Raw genomic sequence first — 14,935 nt, 5'->3', positions numbered from 1 at the left:
TGCTCCGACGTGAACTCATCGCTATTCAACAGTCAAACTCTACAGGTAGCTGCAACCTTACTGCGACCAGCCCCATTGCGCTATGCGTAGGCCCTATGGGGCTCACACCTGTAAATAAAATGGACTGTCCCAGACCCCTTCACAAATTCGTACCAAAGATACCAAAATAAATGAAGTAAAAAATTAATTAAAAATCAATGACGTAGTTTGGCAAAAAACTGAATAGCTGTAAACTGTAGATATTGAGTATGAATTCCTCTACAAACTGCATTTTGGTTGGAAGATGAAAGCTTTTCTGATGGAATTTGAGGGGACTATATTTCATTGGGTACGTGTACGGAAAATAGGTGATTTTTTGAGTGACAACAACTTGTATGGTTGAGGGGTCTAGATATCGCGCACGAAAATTTGAAATGCTCTTATAATAGAAGTTATTCCATAATCGTACCTGAATTTCTCAATGAATATCACGAAAATGCAGAAAAATCACCTCCCAGAATCTCCTGATGATACGATGACGGAGTAGTGCGTTGTCGCCGTTTGTATGTCGGACTTTTTTTTATGCGTTCACCTTCTCGGGGTATGTAAAGATCGCGCAGCTGCCCTATGTAGTTTCATGCGTGAAAGTGTCTGCCCCTCTCTGCGGCTGTAGCGTGCTTCGGCTTTCGTAGAATATTATCAACGATCGATCGAACAAATTACGAATTCCATCGGCTACGATCATACGAACGAGACAAGCGAGACGACACGTCTAGGCTACAACATCCTTAAAAAAGATTTTAAGCTAAGGTAGGTAAATTATAAGGTAAAAAATTGGAAATTTAGTGAAAAATTTGTTCCAAAAAATTGGAAATTTAGTGAAAAATTTGTTTGAAATCAAAATTTCTTACCTGCTTTCTTCTCATGTTTAGCGGTTGTCAGGTATTTTTATTCCATGGGCGTATCGGCAAATTTTGCGCTTAGTCGTACGCTTAATATTGCTTGCTGTACGCAGTTACGCTATGCGCGATCATTAAGTCCCTGCGCGAGACCTAGTACCCTTACTATACTTCGTAGTCTGGCTTTGCGGACCCTTTGCGGCCTTGATGGACAGAATTTGAGCCGAAGAATCCACCCTGGAAATTTGATGGATGAAAGGGTATATCTCACTTATCCAGGTTAGTGAAGCTGAAACACCTCATTTCTCCTGGCTGTTTTACAGAATTTTTTGAAATTTGAATTTTAACACACGTCTCTATCCGACTAGTAGAGGGTCTATGGGGAATTATTTACCCGTGTGAGCCCTACCTATGCTATGGGGCTGCTGGTTGCAGTTAGCTGCAACCGAACCGTTCTACGTCTGCAAATTCACTAGTCATGAAGTAAGGTAGGCTAGCGCTATCACGGTAGACTAAAAAAATAAAAGGAGAAAAAAAAAAAGCACCTCATAGCAGGCCTACAGCACATGCAGTATGATCCAGCAAGCTCAACCAGTCACCAAGAGTCACCATCCACATTGCATAGGGTTTTCTATTGCACTCTTCGATCTTCGTAAGCGCGAACAGAAACAAGAAACAAGAAAACAAGCATATGGGACTGACTATGGTATTTGAAAGTACTTCCGAGGTACGCTCGTTGCGCTAGTTGCGCTAGTTTTGGCCAAATACTTGGTGCTTATGCATCAAATACTAGTACTTGAAATGTACAATGAGCCAGTCGTAAACAGTCAGACAAACGTGACACTCTCTTATCATATTTCGCAATACTCACTTATTTTTAGACTTAGACCATTTAAGCGATGACCTTAACAATTGGCGAAGCTCCACCTAATCTCACCGTACCACAAATGAACTATAATTTCAGCCCGGTACGGCGCGCGCCGCCAGCGAACCGCTGGATGGAGCTGCCCTAGCTGTGGCCACAAAAAGTCACGCCGAGTTGTACGCTTTGTAACCTGCGCCTGCTTTGTTCATTTTCCGTTTTCCATGCTGTTCTGTCAATAATTTCTTTTTGTCTTATTTGCTTGTGTCTTTTTTTTTTTTTATTTTTTAGTTTACTATGTCTGTTTAATCGCTTGCTTGTTTGTTGAAATTGTTTGTATGTATGTTTGCTTGTTTGTTTGCGTATTTGTTTGTTTGTTTGTGTGTGTGTGTTTTGTTTTGTTTTGCTTTGTTTGTTGGTTGGTTGTTTTGTTTTGTTTTGTTTTGTTTTGTATTGGTTTTTTTTTTTTTTTTGGGGGGGGGGGGTACTGGATATAATTTTATACGGATAGAATACTGTTAGTGTTACATTAGTGTAGTAGTAGAGCAGATAAGCCGAAGAATTGTGCAAAATTTGACTAAAGCATGAAACTTTCACCATTGTTAGTACATGCTATAAGATTAATTTTAAGATCGGGAGGTAAGTCTGAATTGACCTCTGATGACCTCTAGAGGTCAATGACCTCAAAATCTAAGAAAATTGATATTTTGCGTCATTGGTTAATGATAAAACACAGTAATGATGTACTAAAACTTAATTTTTGTCACTGTGAAATTGTCTTTATATTCCACACAGCCCTGACAGGTTTCTATCTTTGACCTCTGATGACCTTCAGAGGTCAATGACCTCAAAATGTCAGAAAATTGATATTTTAATGCGTCACTCATAACTGAAACACGATAATTATGTACTAAAAACTAATTTTTGTAAGAGGAATTGCCTCAATGTTCCACTGAGCCTTTCGAGCCAGATTTCTACCTTTGACCTCTGATGACCTCAGATGACCTATGATGAGGCCAATGACCTCAAAATGTCAGAACATTGATATTTGGTGCAATTGGTTGAAGACAAACATGATTTAGATGTTATATTCATTTGTATTACAATTGAATTGTTTTCCTATTCCACAGAGCAAGAGAAATTACTCACGTGTCTCTACCTTTGACCTCTGAGGAAGGTGACAGGTCAATGACCTCAAAATATCAGAATATTGATATTCTATGTATAGTCAATGGTCAACTTTATAATACCCAATGTACAATCATTTATGCTATAATAGAAGAATCTTGTCATTCCATGGAACATTGGTCATTAGCCTGTGCATTATATCCAACTTTGACCTCTCAGGACAATGAGAGGTCACTGAGGTCACATGTGTAGGCTTACCTGTATTGATGTTTGGCTTCATTGGTGTAATCGTAAATGCTTAATCATGTACAAATCACGCATTGATGTTTTGATCAAAGTATGTATGCATATTCCACAGAGCATTGGTTTATAGTAACAGGTCTCTAAAATGTGAGAGGTCAATTACTTCAGAAATAAAGCTTAAGTTTCTTGAGTGATGGCAGTGACCTCAAATACAACTGTTATGTTTGGGTTAGTTATGTAGACTAGCAAATATGGCCATTATCTCGACACTCGAGTAAAACAAGGCCCACGAGACTGATATACAGAGTGTTTAATCAATTCAGTGTAAGTCTCACAGATCTTTTCCCCCATTTGTCGGACTCATTATGGGACTGGTTTGCCTAAGTGTCAAGCTCATGGGCAATATTTGCATAGGTTCCAGCTGGTGGGCCTGTATTTGCCAGTGTAAAGCTGGTGGGTTGTTACAGTATGACTGCGATGAATTACTCATGGTCCTGGAGTATACAGTCCACAGCTGCGACATCATGGACCATCTTGAAAACTTCGACATACTGTGAGGCCCAACATGCATTCCACATGAAGCAATCCTGTGTATTGCAACTAGCTATTGCCATCCGAGACCTACCCAGGGAATAGATAAGCATTCATGGCAAACCATGGAGAAAGCGGATTGTGCAAAATATTTTGGAGTTCCAATAGGAGGCTCAGCTGGAATCAAATCGCCACAGCAGCTTAAAAAGGTTATACTTCAACCAAAGACTCTCTCCAGACGAAGATTCCATGCCGCTCAGGACTGTCCAGGAATATGCATGCATCATCTAGGATCCATTCACCCAGATGAAACATCATGAAGTTTGGAATGATCCAGAGAAGATATGCACTCTTTAGCTGCAATGACCATCATATGCAAAACAAGCAGTGTTACAGCCACACTTGAAAAACAAAACAAAGCAAAACAAAACAAAACTACAATGGCAATCCCTGTAAGAAAGTACAGCTCAGGCAAATTCAGCGATGATGTTCTGCATCAAGAACCCCACAATATCCACTCCGCAGGAAAGTGTGGCTCTATTGCTGCATTCTTCAAAAAGGGCAAATGACCAAAAATGTCAGGCATCATTTGCAAGAACACAAAGTAGGCCTACTCCCAAAAAAGGTGGCGGCTACTCTCGGCCACTGTCTCTTGTATTTCTTTGAAACACCTCAGGAGAGATATACTCAATATTCAGCTCTGTTATCAAAGATACATAATGTCTCTCTTTTTGTTTTTGCATTTGTTTGTTGTTTTTTGCTTCATATAGCTCTTTGGATACCTTCTTTAACCAATTAAGAAAAGGCTCCATGGCATAATATTACAAGATTACACAGTATAATGAAGAAGAAGAAGAAGAAGAAGAAGAAGAAGAAGAAGAAGAAGAAGAAGAAGAAGAAGGAGAATAGGAAACGAGATCTGCTGTCAATGATGCAGAGCCAATACCAATCAGTTCCATGGCAGATCTTAGTCGGCACTGCAAAGGTTTGGATGTCTCTCTCTGTTGACAAAGGATATTCTAAAGCTCCAAGTAAGTCCATGGGGTGGTTTACATTGTCTGGGCATAGAGGGTTGGGTTGGGTATATGAGGATAATTTATGATGCTTTGTTATAACAATTAGGTCTGAGATATCTATTTTTATGTTTGTTTTGACCATCCCGCATGGATCTCCGACGAAAAGGAATGATAATATGTTAGACCAAGCCGCCACCGTGTTTTTTCAATACATTTTGATATTACAGTGTAGTTGAGAAAAAAGTAACCGCTCATTGTCCTAGATGGAAGTCAAAATTGAACTGTGTGTGGCATACTCTGCATACAATTTTGGACACACACACACACACACACACACACACACACACACACAAAATGCATTTTTTTAAATATAATTATTATTTCATAAGCAGCAGGCCATTACAAACCAATGAGACCAGACATCAATATTCTTACATTTTGATGCATATCTTTCAATATCCTCCAGAGGTCAGAGGATCATCGCTAATGTTCATGTCAAATGAGTACACGCCTTTTGAATTGCTCACTTTTATTGCTATAGAAATACACAATATGTGCATCATGTCAATCATTAAATATTGTATCAGTTTCATTTTCAGTCTTGGATTATTTTTTCTATGTACAAATAAAATCGTGGCAAAGTAAACAGCTTTCACATCAAAATATAAACGAGAATACTAAAGAAGAAATAGATGTAATAACGTGCAAGGCAAATACCAGGCCTACATCATCTTAAGGTATACAGGTGAAGGAAATCACCTTATTGATAAACAATTTACTTGACTGGGATAGCGACCACTGAACAATATTGTTTCTTAAACTCTCTCTTCTTTTCAACAAGTGGAATAAAACACATGCACATACCGGGGCATTAGTTTGGAGGAGGGGTGGGGTGGTGGCAGGGATAGTTGACCCCCACCCCATTAAATTCTGAGATGTGGACTATGTTTTGTTGTTGTTAGTTTTTGTTGTTGTTTTTTGCTTTTTGCTTTTTAGACAGAAAACTGCCCAAGTTTTTCACTTTAAGTGTGCATCGGATTGTTAGAATTTAATTCTGAAATGCAAAGTCTCCCTTCTGTGAGAGAGGATATCTCCTTTCGATAGACTCCTTCCCCCTGCTTGGTTCCTTCCACAGATATGACATACTTTGGGGAATGATAATTTCCCTTATTCTATGAAAAATGTTTTTAAGAGATATTTTTATTTGAATTCCAAAGATGAAAAGGCTTTCCTATATATGCACGATTGTTCATTTTGGAGGGCAAGAGGCATTTGCCCCGCCTCCCGAGAAAATATGGGAGGGGGAATGGTGGGGACATAAAACTTTGCCTCCAAGTATTTCCTGAGATTGGGATTTTTTTTTCTTCACTTTTTTGACAGAAAATGAATTGTCACTGAACATTTTAGCTATTCATGCACCAGATTAAAAGGCAGAATCTCCTTTGCATACCCCCTCCCCCACACTATCTTTCGTTATGTCCCCTTCCATATACGCTCAGTGCTTTTGTCCCATTTTTGTTCTATATCATCACAAAGTATGTACTAGATCTTTATTTCAGTTCCGACATGTTGTTGGAGGGGGTAGTGTATCTTTCAATTAACAATCCCTCCTCGGTTTCTACCCTTAGATTTGGTACACTCCTTATACTGATAATTTCCCAAATATTCCATCATATAATGTGTATACTAGATTTTTTTTTTTTTTTTTTTTTTTTACATTTCTATTCTTACTGCAAAGGCTCCCTCGCATGGGAAGGATTGGGGGACAGCCCCTTTCATACCCTCCTCTCGCTGTATCAACCTCTCCTCCATGCATTGATTATGGCTACACATTTGGGTATGGACTTTTTTTTTTCAAAATGGTAGTTCAACCAAGAGTGGCACGAGATCATTGAATTGCAAACAAAAGAATGCAAAAGCTCCATAATGTGGGAGGGGATACCTCCACCCACATCCTTCTGTCGATTGGTCTTCCTCCATAGATGGCTGACTTACTACACCTTTTTGATACAAATTTCGAGGTATTCCTTCAAAAGTGCCTGTGTGCCAGGTCGTTGAATCTCATTTCTCAAAATACAAGAGCTCTGTCGAATGGGAGTGGAATACCCTACCCTCGCCAACGCTGCGCTTCCTGGGTTCCCATCCATATAGACTTGGTACACCTTGGTGATCCATAATTTTCCAAATATCCCCAAAACGTATGCATCAGATTCTTAAAAAAAAACAAACAAACTTCGTCTTTGGGAGGAGGGTAGGTGAGATGCGCCCACACCCCATCAACTTCCGTATAAGTGATGACGCACACATTAAACAAGAGCTACACTGAATCACTGATTTCAGGTCTAAACCTGCAAAAATCCAATCCCCCACCCACATCCTCCCCCTCCCCTCCGCTTCATTCCTTTGCACCATGAACTTATGCTTTTACATATTTTCCAAGTCCCTCCCCCCACGTGAAAACAGATCGACACCCCTTGCTCTGTGCACATACCCGACTTAGATAATTACCTGAAAAGTTCTGCGGAATGAGTAGCTACTTTTTTGGTAACAGAAATGCATGGTTTGTAAGCCCTACATTATAAACAATTATTAACTATTAACTATCGCAATATCAATATTAACATCCTCACATTTCATTCGAGGTATTTGACCTTGTTTGATTTTCATAGGTGAACGGTAATGGCTCGTTAATAAACAGGGCCTACGAGTGCTCTCTAAAACATCATCATGTTTACCATTGATGATGCCAAACTATTCTGATACTTTGAGGTCATTGACCTCTCGAGATCATCAGAGGTCAAAGGCAGAAACTCGTCTGTGTGCCTTGGAATATGAAGACGATGTCATTGTACACAGATATGCTTGTTTTGTACATCCTTACCATGTTTGACCTTTCACCAATGATGTCATACTTCAATATTCTTATATTCTGAGGTCATTGACCTCTCAAGGTCATCAGAGGTGTAAGGAACTGGAATTCCCTGTCGTCAGAAGTTGTTTCAGCGCCATCTGTGGGATCATTTCGAAACCGTCTAACGGTTGATCACAGTGGCTAGTTTTTTCGTCAAATTTTCTATGTGCTTGTAAATATCTGTAAATAAATTGTATTATAATGTAAATAGCACCAGTCTGCAAGAATCTTCAGTCTATTGAAGGAGGCAGACTTAATCAGAAGAAGAAGAAGAAGGTAGAAACCTGTCTGCTCTTTAGAATATGAAGACAATTTCATTGTAAGACAGATATGCTTGTTTTGTACATCTTAACAATGGTTACCATTAACCAATGACATCACAGATCAATATAATATTTTGAGGTCATTGACCTCCAAAGGTCATCAGAGGTCAAAGGTTAAAACCTGTCAATGCTCTGTGGAATCAGAAAATGGTTTCCCTGAAGTATAGATGCATGTTTAGTGAATCATAACCACATATATCATTCACAAATGTCTAAAAACATCGATATTTTGATATTTAAAGTTCATTGACCTCTGGAGGTCATCAGAGGTCAAAGGTAAAAACCTGTCAGTGCTCTGTTGAATCTGGAAATGATTTCTCTGTGGTATAAATGCATGTTTAGTGCAACATAACCACATATATCATTTGCAAATGTCTAAAAACATCAATTTTCTGATATCTAAAGTACATTGACCTCTGGAGGTCATCAGAGGTCAAATCAGACTTACCTCCCGATCTTAAAATAAATCTTATGGTATGTACTAACACTGGTGAAAGTTTCATGCTTTAGTCAAATTTTGCACAATTCACGTGATTTTGAGGGCTTATCTGCTCTACTATAGTATACGGCCCTACTCATAAGCCTGATAGTGATAAAGATGGTATAGAACCAGGGAGGTTCTTTCACCTCCCTGGTTGAACTGATGTGGCTGATATGGGCTGATACCATTGCTTCGTGTACAAACATGAGGAGAAACCTGTGTGAAATAGGAAATGTTGAAAGATTTTTTTTTTAATTATTATTATTTTTTTTGTGTGTGGTCTGATTCGATATATAAAAACGTTAACTGTTATCAGATCTGTTAATAAGAGGCAAAGTTGGCTTGGCGTGGAGATTCCATTGGCACTCCAAGCCGACAAAGGTATCAGCCACATCTACAGCAAGAAGATACTGTCACTATTATATTGATTGATCAAATCGGCCTTTATGCTTACTCTTTTTTTTTCTTTTTTTTTGTCAAGACAACTAGTGGTGGTGGTGGTGCGATTACTTGACGGAGAACAGATTGGGAGGGACCACAGTTTTCTTGATTTCACAGTTTCCCTTTGGATTATCTGTACTAATGATGTTGTCGTTTGTTTGTTTGTTTTTGTTTTTGTTTTTTGTTTGATATTGGATGGAACCTTGCCTTGGTGGGCAATAAACTCCTAAAAATAATAAAAGGATTGTAGAATATTTTACATACAATATATACATACATTAGTACATATAATTAGGCCCTGTATTAGGTTCCAGTTGTTTTAATGAGTTGTGTCCATGAAAATAAAACCCTTATTATCATTTTAGTTCAAGAGTACGGTGGATGTTAATTTACGATGGTTTCAGTTTAAAATAGTTAATAGAATTTCATATACAAATAAGATGCTGAATAGAATTGGGTTGGTTGAAAGAAAAGAATGTTCGTTTTGTAATGTGTATGTCGAGACTTTAATACATTTTTGAGTGAGTGTCAATATGTTGATAGATTGTGGGTTGAAGTAAGAGAATGGCTTTATGCTAACGCGGGATTAGAAATAACATTACGACGGAAAATAAATTCTCTGGTTTTGGGGTATTTACAATTCGGCATTGAATTGTATTACTATGCTTGGGAGATATGAAATTTATGTTTGTGAAATAAAAAGAATAATACCTCGTTTTGATTTTTGTAAAGATAGTATAAGGGAATATTATGACAAAGAAAAATTTATTGCAAGACATAATCATAAGCTGCACATGTTTCAGAAAAAATGGTGTCTGTTTAGACATCTGTTTTCTTGCTATTATGATGGTCTGAGTCACGATATTTTTTTTGGTTTTTTTTTCAAAGTATTTTATTTGAAATATTATGATGTTATTTGAAATATTATGATGTATTATGTGTTCAGATGAATATAATTTTATGTTTGATGTAGAGGCAGGGGGGGAAAATTAAAAAAATGATGATAATTTTAGTGAGAGATTCATCATGGTGTTGAGTACAGTTGCTATAAAGATGTTTGTTTACTTATTTGTTTTATTTACTCAAGGTTAAAAAGGTCCATGAGTCATCGTACATCCCACGAGTTATACAGCCCGTGAGCCCGTGAGTTCGGAACGACATTTTCTTATAGGCAAACAAGGCCCTTGAGTTCGACACTATGAGGAAATAAGGCCCACCATTTCGACAGGATGAACACCGCCATCTATAGTGCAGGATAGAGTCACGAGGCGGCCGTTTTAGCCGACGATGGATTGCGTTGGCCGTTCTCCTTTCTCCCTGCGTCGTGTTGCAAAGTAGCTTCAGATTACGAGAAGACGCAACCGATGATAGCCTCTATGCGTCGTGAATTTGAGCGGGCGTAAATATCTCCCAGAACGCGTCGTAAAAACTCAGACGACGCGAGATTTTATTTTGATAAGAAAATCCAAAGCTCCATATGAATCATAAAGAGGTTGGGGGGGGGGGGGGTGACAGGAGAGGAGGGGGGCAGTTCTGTCATGCTATCGGTAGAGGGATTGCTACCGATTTTTTTTTTTCCATGATAACATTGTAATCTTCCTGGATTCCAAGCCACACCCCCTCAAAAAAAAAAAAAAAAAAAAAAAAAAAGACAAGAAAGTGATGTATGGCTTCAAGTTTAGGTCTTTGATAATGGCATCGTACACGATAGCAGTTTTGTTTCTCGTTTATAATCTAATTCGTCAAGCGCATGCAGATTACTGTTGATGGACATTATAAAATCCCGAAATCTTTATTGCAGTTTAACCACTCATCTCTCATCCACTCAATCCTCATTTGCATATAAATTTGCATAAGTATATGTTTCATTTACTTCCTTGATAATTCTTTGACTTTGTCTCTTATTTTCTCCTAAACTATAAAAGCGCCATTATAAGGTCATTCCCTATTTCTGCAAAAATAATGAAAACATAAGAAATGTAATTATTGTGCTACTGTGCTATATGACTGTGTGACAACCCCTAAAAATTTGCGCATTTTGCTAGTAATTTGAATGATAATGAATTTTGTGGGAAGATAATGCATTAAGTTCTTGTCTGCAGCCCCAAGTTCTCATTATGCAATGAAATCAGCGTTAATTTGTCAGTTCTGTTGAGAATTTCTGAGAAGTTACAGCCTACAAGAATGAATAAAAAGTAATGATTTAGCAGCCATTTTGTTCATGCAAATTAGATGGGCTTTGCACTAAAAATTTCGCTTGATGTTTCCTTAATGTCGTCCCTTGTGTATTTTTTTTTTGTAAAGCAAAATATGGAATCCCCCATAAACGTCGAGGAAAGCAGCAATTGAACAGGAATTGATCAGCCGGTTCTTACCCACTCATCAGTCAGTGAAACCAGTTTGTTTTGCGAATATGGACATGGATTATTCACACTTCCTCCATGTGAAATGCTCTGACGTACCATATAACTCGCCAATGTCACTGATTTGATATAATATACTCATGTAAGCGTTATGTATATTACTTTTGTATTACTTTATATGGAAATAAAATCATTTTGAATTGAATTTGAATTGAATTGAATTGAATTGAATTGAATTGAATTGAATTGAATTGAATTGAATTGAATTGAATTGAATTGAATTGAATTGAATTGAATTGAATTGAATTGAATTGAATTGAATTGAATTGAATTGAATTGAATTGAATTGCTCAGTATTATGTGTCATGCCGAGAATGCATGATAATAAATGAACTTATGGAGCATCCAGGCACCGCATGCATAATCACGGTCATACACACGGACTCAAATTTCCCTCCTTCCTATCTTTCTCTCTCCTCCTCCCTCCCCCCCCCCCCCCACCTTCCTCTCCCTCTCCCTGCCCTCTATACATTTCTCCCTCTCTCTCTCTCTCTTTAATACTCTCTCTTACTTCTCGTAATATTATGCGGAATTGTAAATCGTACATACATTCAAACACGAAGTTGATCTAGTACTTCACGCTTATGTTTTAATGCCTGTTTCTGATAATACATTATTGTAAGACATTGTTTTCCTCCTTTACCACTCAGCATGGTAATAGCTTAAAAAAAAAGTTATCATTTACAGCACTCCGCCCTCATGGTACATTGTTCTGCGTTCCGGCCTGCAGACAGGGTGGACCTCAAGTGGACCTATAGTGGACCGATCATAACAGCTACACGTGTAGAGCTTGCGTAAGATATGGATAAAACTTGTTGTTCAACAAGATCCATGGTCATGTGACAACACAAACTGATAACACCCTGTAAACCTGTAAATTAACCTTTAAGGAGTCATGTGTGTGTGTGTTTGTCTGTGCGTGAGTGCGCGTGTGTGTCTGTGTCTGTGTGTGTGTGCGCGCGCGTTAAAATGTGAAAAATATCATAATGCTGTTGCAAGGTCAGTCCTTTCGGTCCTTTGTGAAACTTTCAAGCAAGATCGAGCTCACACTTGCAAAATGTACACTGTGAAACTACAACCCTTTCTCTGCAATTTCTTTCTGTACAAAAGTTTGAACCATAAAGCATAATCACATGTAACCGACCTAATATATTCCCATCAGAAAATATCACCGTGATCCTGATATCATCACTTCTCACAAAGTAGCTTAAAGAGAATCAAGCTGTGTTAATGAGGAAACAAAATTCATACCATTTTTCAGACTGAGGCCCCTCATCAGCTGTCTTGATCTTAAGCGCTAGCTCTCTATTCCATCACAGAATATGAGCAAACGAATTTTACAGGTTGTATGATGAACCGTTTAGACTGTTTCACTTTCTAAATTTCAGTTTTCGCTAGTTAATGATTATAACAAATACATTTGTTTTTACTTTTTAAACACACGATCCGTAAATCTTAATCATCCTGTTCTAAATCTGTTTCATCTAACCGCAATCATATTATGTATTTGCCCATTCTTTGCGGGATTTTGAAACCCCGACTGCCCGAATAGATTCTTCCGGTTTTTGTTGGCAAAGAGATACTGAGAAACAACACAAAGACATGCTATAGGAGCCCATTCGATCAAGGAAAGGTTTGCAATTATTGCAAGGCGCAATAACTTGCCGTGACAGCCAAGAAAAATTTAATCACTTGTAAAAAATCCAAACTGTTTCTGTGGTTACTGCAAAAAGAAAAAGCAACACAAAACATTTGAAAAAAGAAAGATTCTTTGATAATTATGGGCCCTCAATAAGTTACTTAAATTTCACCTGTACATTGGGGGCGTTTATTATGAGGTCCCTCATCGAGTCTCATAATGAGTTTTCATGAGATGTTAAGATTCGTAACTTTACAACGATTATTTTCTCTAAGGAGTAAGCGTTACTTCAGAAAGAATCTATAAATAAACGTATTTCTTTTCTTTGACGAAATGTCTTGTCTATCAACAAAAAGGAGCAACACAGAAAATAGCTTGAATATAGGTGAACAAAAAAAAATCGAGAGGATAATTCAGTATTTGTAACCAGAAAATATATAAATTGATGGATTGTTGAATTATATATAATCATGATATATTTAAAAAAAAACTTTTCATGTCAGAATAAATGAAACTTAATTAAGCCAACAAACACAGCTGACGCAAAACGCGACAAAGTTAAGCTTGATGATTACATTCTCTTATCAAACTTCACGAAAGCGTGCATGCTTTCTTTACATCCCAGCGGACGTCGTAAACTTATCAGCTGAAAGTTGACTTCAACAACAAACAAACAGACATACAAACAGATGTGCCTTCTCTATCTTTGATTCACAACCGTGAACTCGACAGAATTTGCATTGAAATAAGAAAAAAAAAGAAAAATGGTCGCAAACACTTTGCGCATTACATAAACTCATCAATTTCTAAATTATGTACAAATTCTTCACCACGATCGAATACACTTTGACTTTGTACAAAACTAGTCGAGTAACTTATAAGTTTACAATAATATAACGAACCAGGCTGTCAAAAGAACTCTTTTAATTCGTGACAATATCACGAAGTTAATTCTAATAAGACAGTACCTAATGATCTCAATACACTGTTTTCCCCGCTGTAAAGCAAGGAAGAAGGAGAAGGATCCCAACAGAGAGCAGAATCCATGAAAGGAAGAAAGCAAGAACAGAGAAAGTACCAAGCGAAAATATTTGATTTTTAGATGTTGTGCAATTACCATAACGTGATGGAACTTCATTCTAGAATGTAGAAGCATGTGCACACAGGACAACTTGCTGCGATATCTGAACAATGAAAATGTATTTGTTACGATTCCAATCACTAATATTGTTCCACAAGCTGCAGGAATGCCTATAATGCTAGATCAGATAAATAGATTCGAGTGTTTACGAAAGAAAATCGAACTGCAAAAAAAAAAAAAAAATGCGGAAAACCATAATCAAAAAGCACGTAGAAAGTACACTGATCTGATATTTCATTCTCAGGTAGTCTTCTTCACAGTCTGATTGTAACATTAAAAAACTCGAGTAGCATGAAATGTCCATAGAGGAGCTTTCATGCCTTGAATACGTCTTTCCTCTTTAGATACATAATTTTCCAAGTATTACTTTTCCATCGTTTTAAGAACATGGTGCAGTCTGGAGAATCTAATATTTGTAATTCTTCGATAAAAATGTTGTCGTATACACATCGGGTAATGTTCTTGCGACAGCATCATCTTTCTGTACCATTTCTCCATCATCTAATTTCACCCTGCTCACATCTCTGCGGGTCAACAGCTCTAGTCTGTTTTCGGTTCGGACAAGTCTCTCCATCTATATATCTCTCTCTCTGCTGTCGTGCTTTTTTTCTGTCCAGTTTAGCTGTCCAGTTAAGTCAGTGTCGGTCTAACTTTGGTGACCCATTAGTCAACAACAAGGTGACCCTTAGACACAGCGAGACCAGGAGAATCAGATTTGCCGACGGGCGTGAAACGTTCTCGAAGTACTGTTTAGCCTTTTTTCAAACACTGGCGCTGCATCTCAACAGTGTTAGCAGAGCGTCATGAGGACCGAATGGACCACAGAACTCAAGTTCTGTGGAATGGTAAGATCAGGGAGGTGGGAATATTCTCTTCTCACCTCCCTGGTAAGACCGATGGGACCGAACAGTGCCGTGA

Source organism: Diadema setosum, chromosome 2 (assembly GCF_964275005.1).
Source record: "Diadema setosum chromosome 2, eeDiaSeto1, whole genome shotgun sequence".
In the NCBI taxonomy this organism is placed as follows: domain Eukaryota; kingdom Metazoa; phylum Echinodermata; class Echinoidea; order Diadematoida; family Diadematidae; genus Diadema; species Diadema setosum.
Note: the sequence above shows the minus strand (reverse complement) of the source record.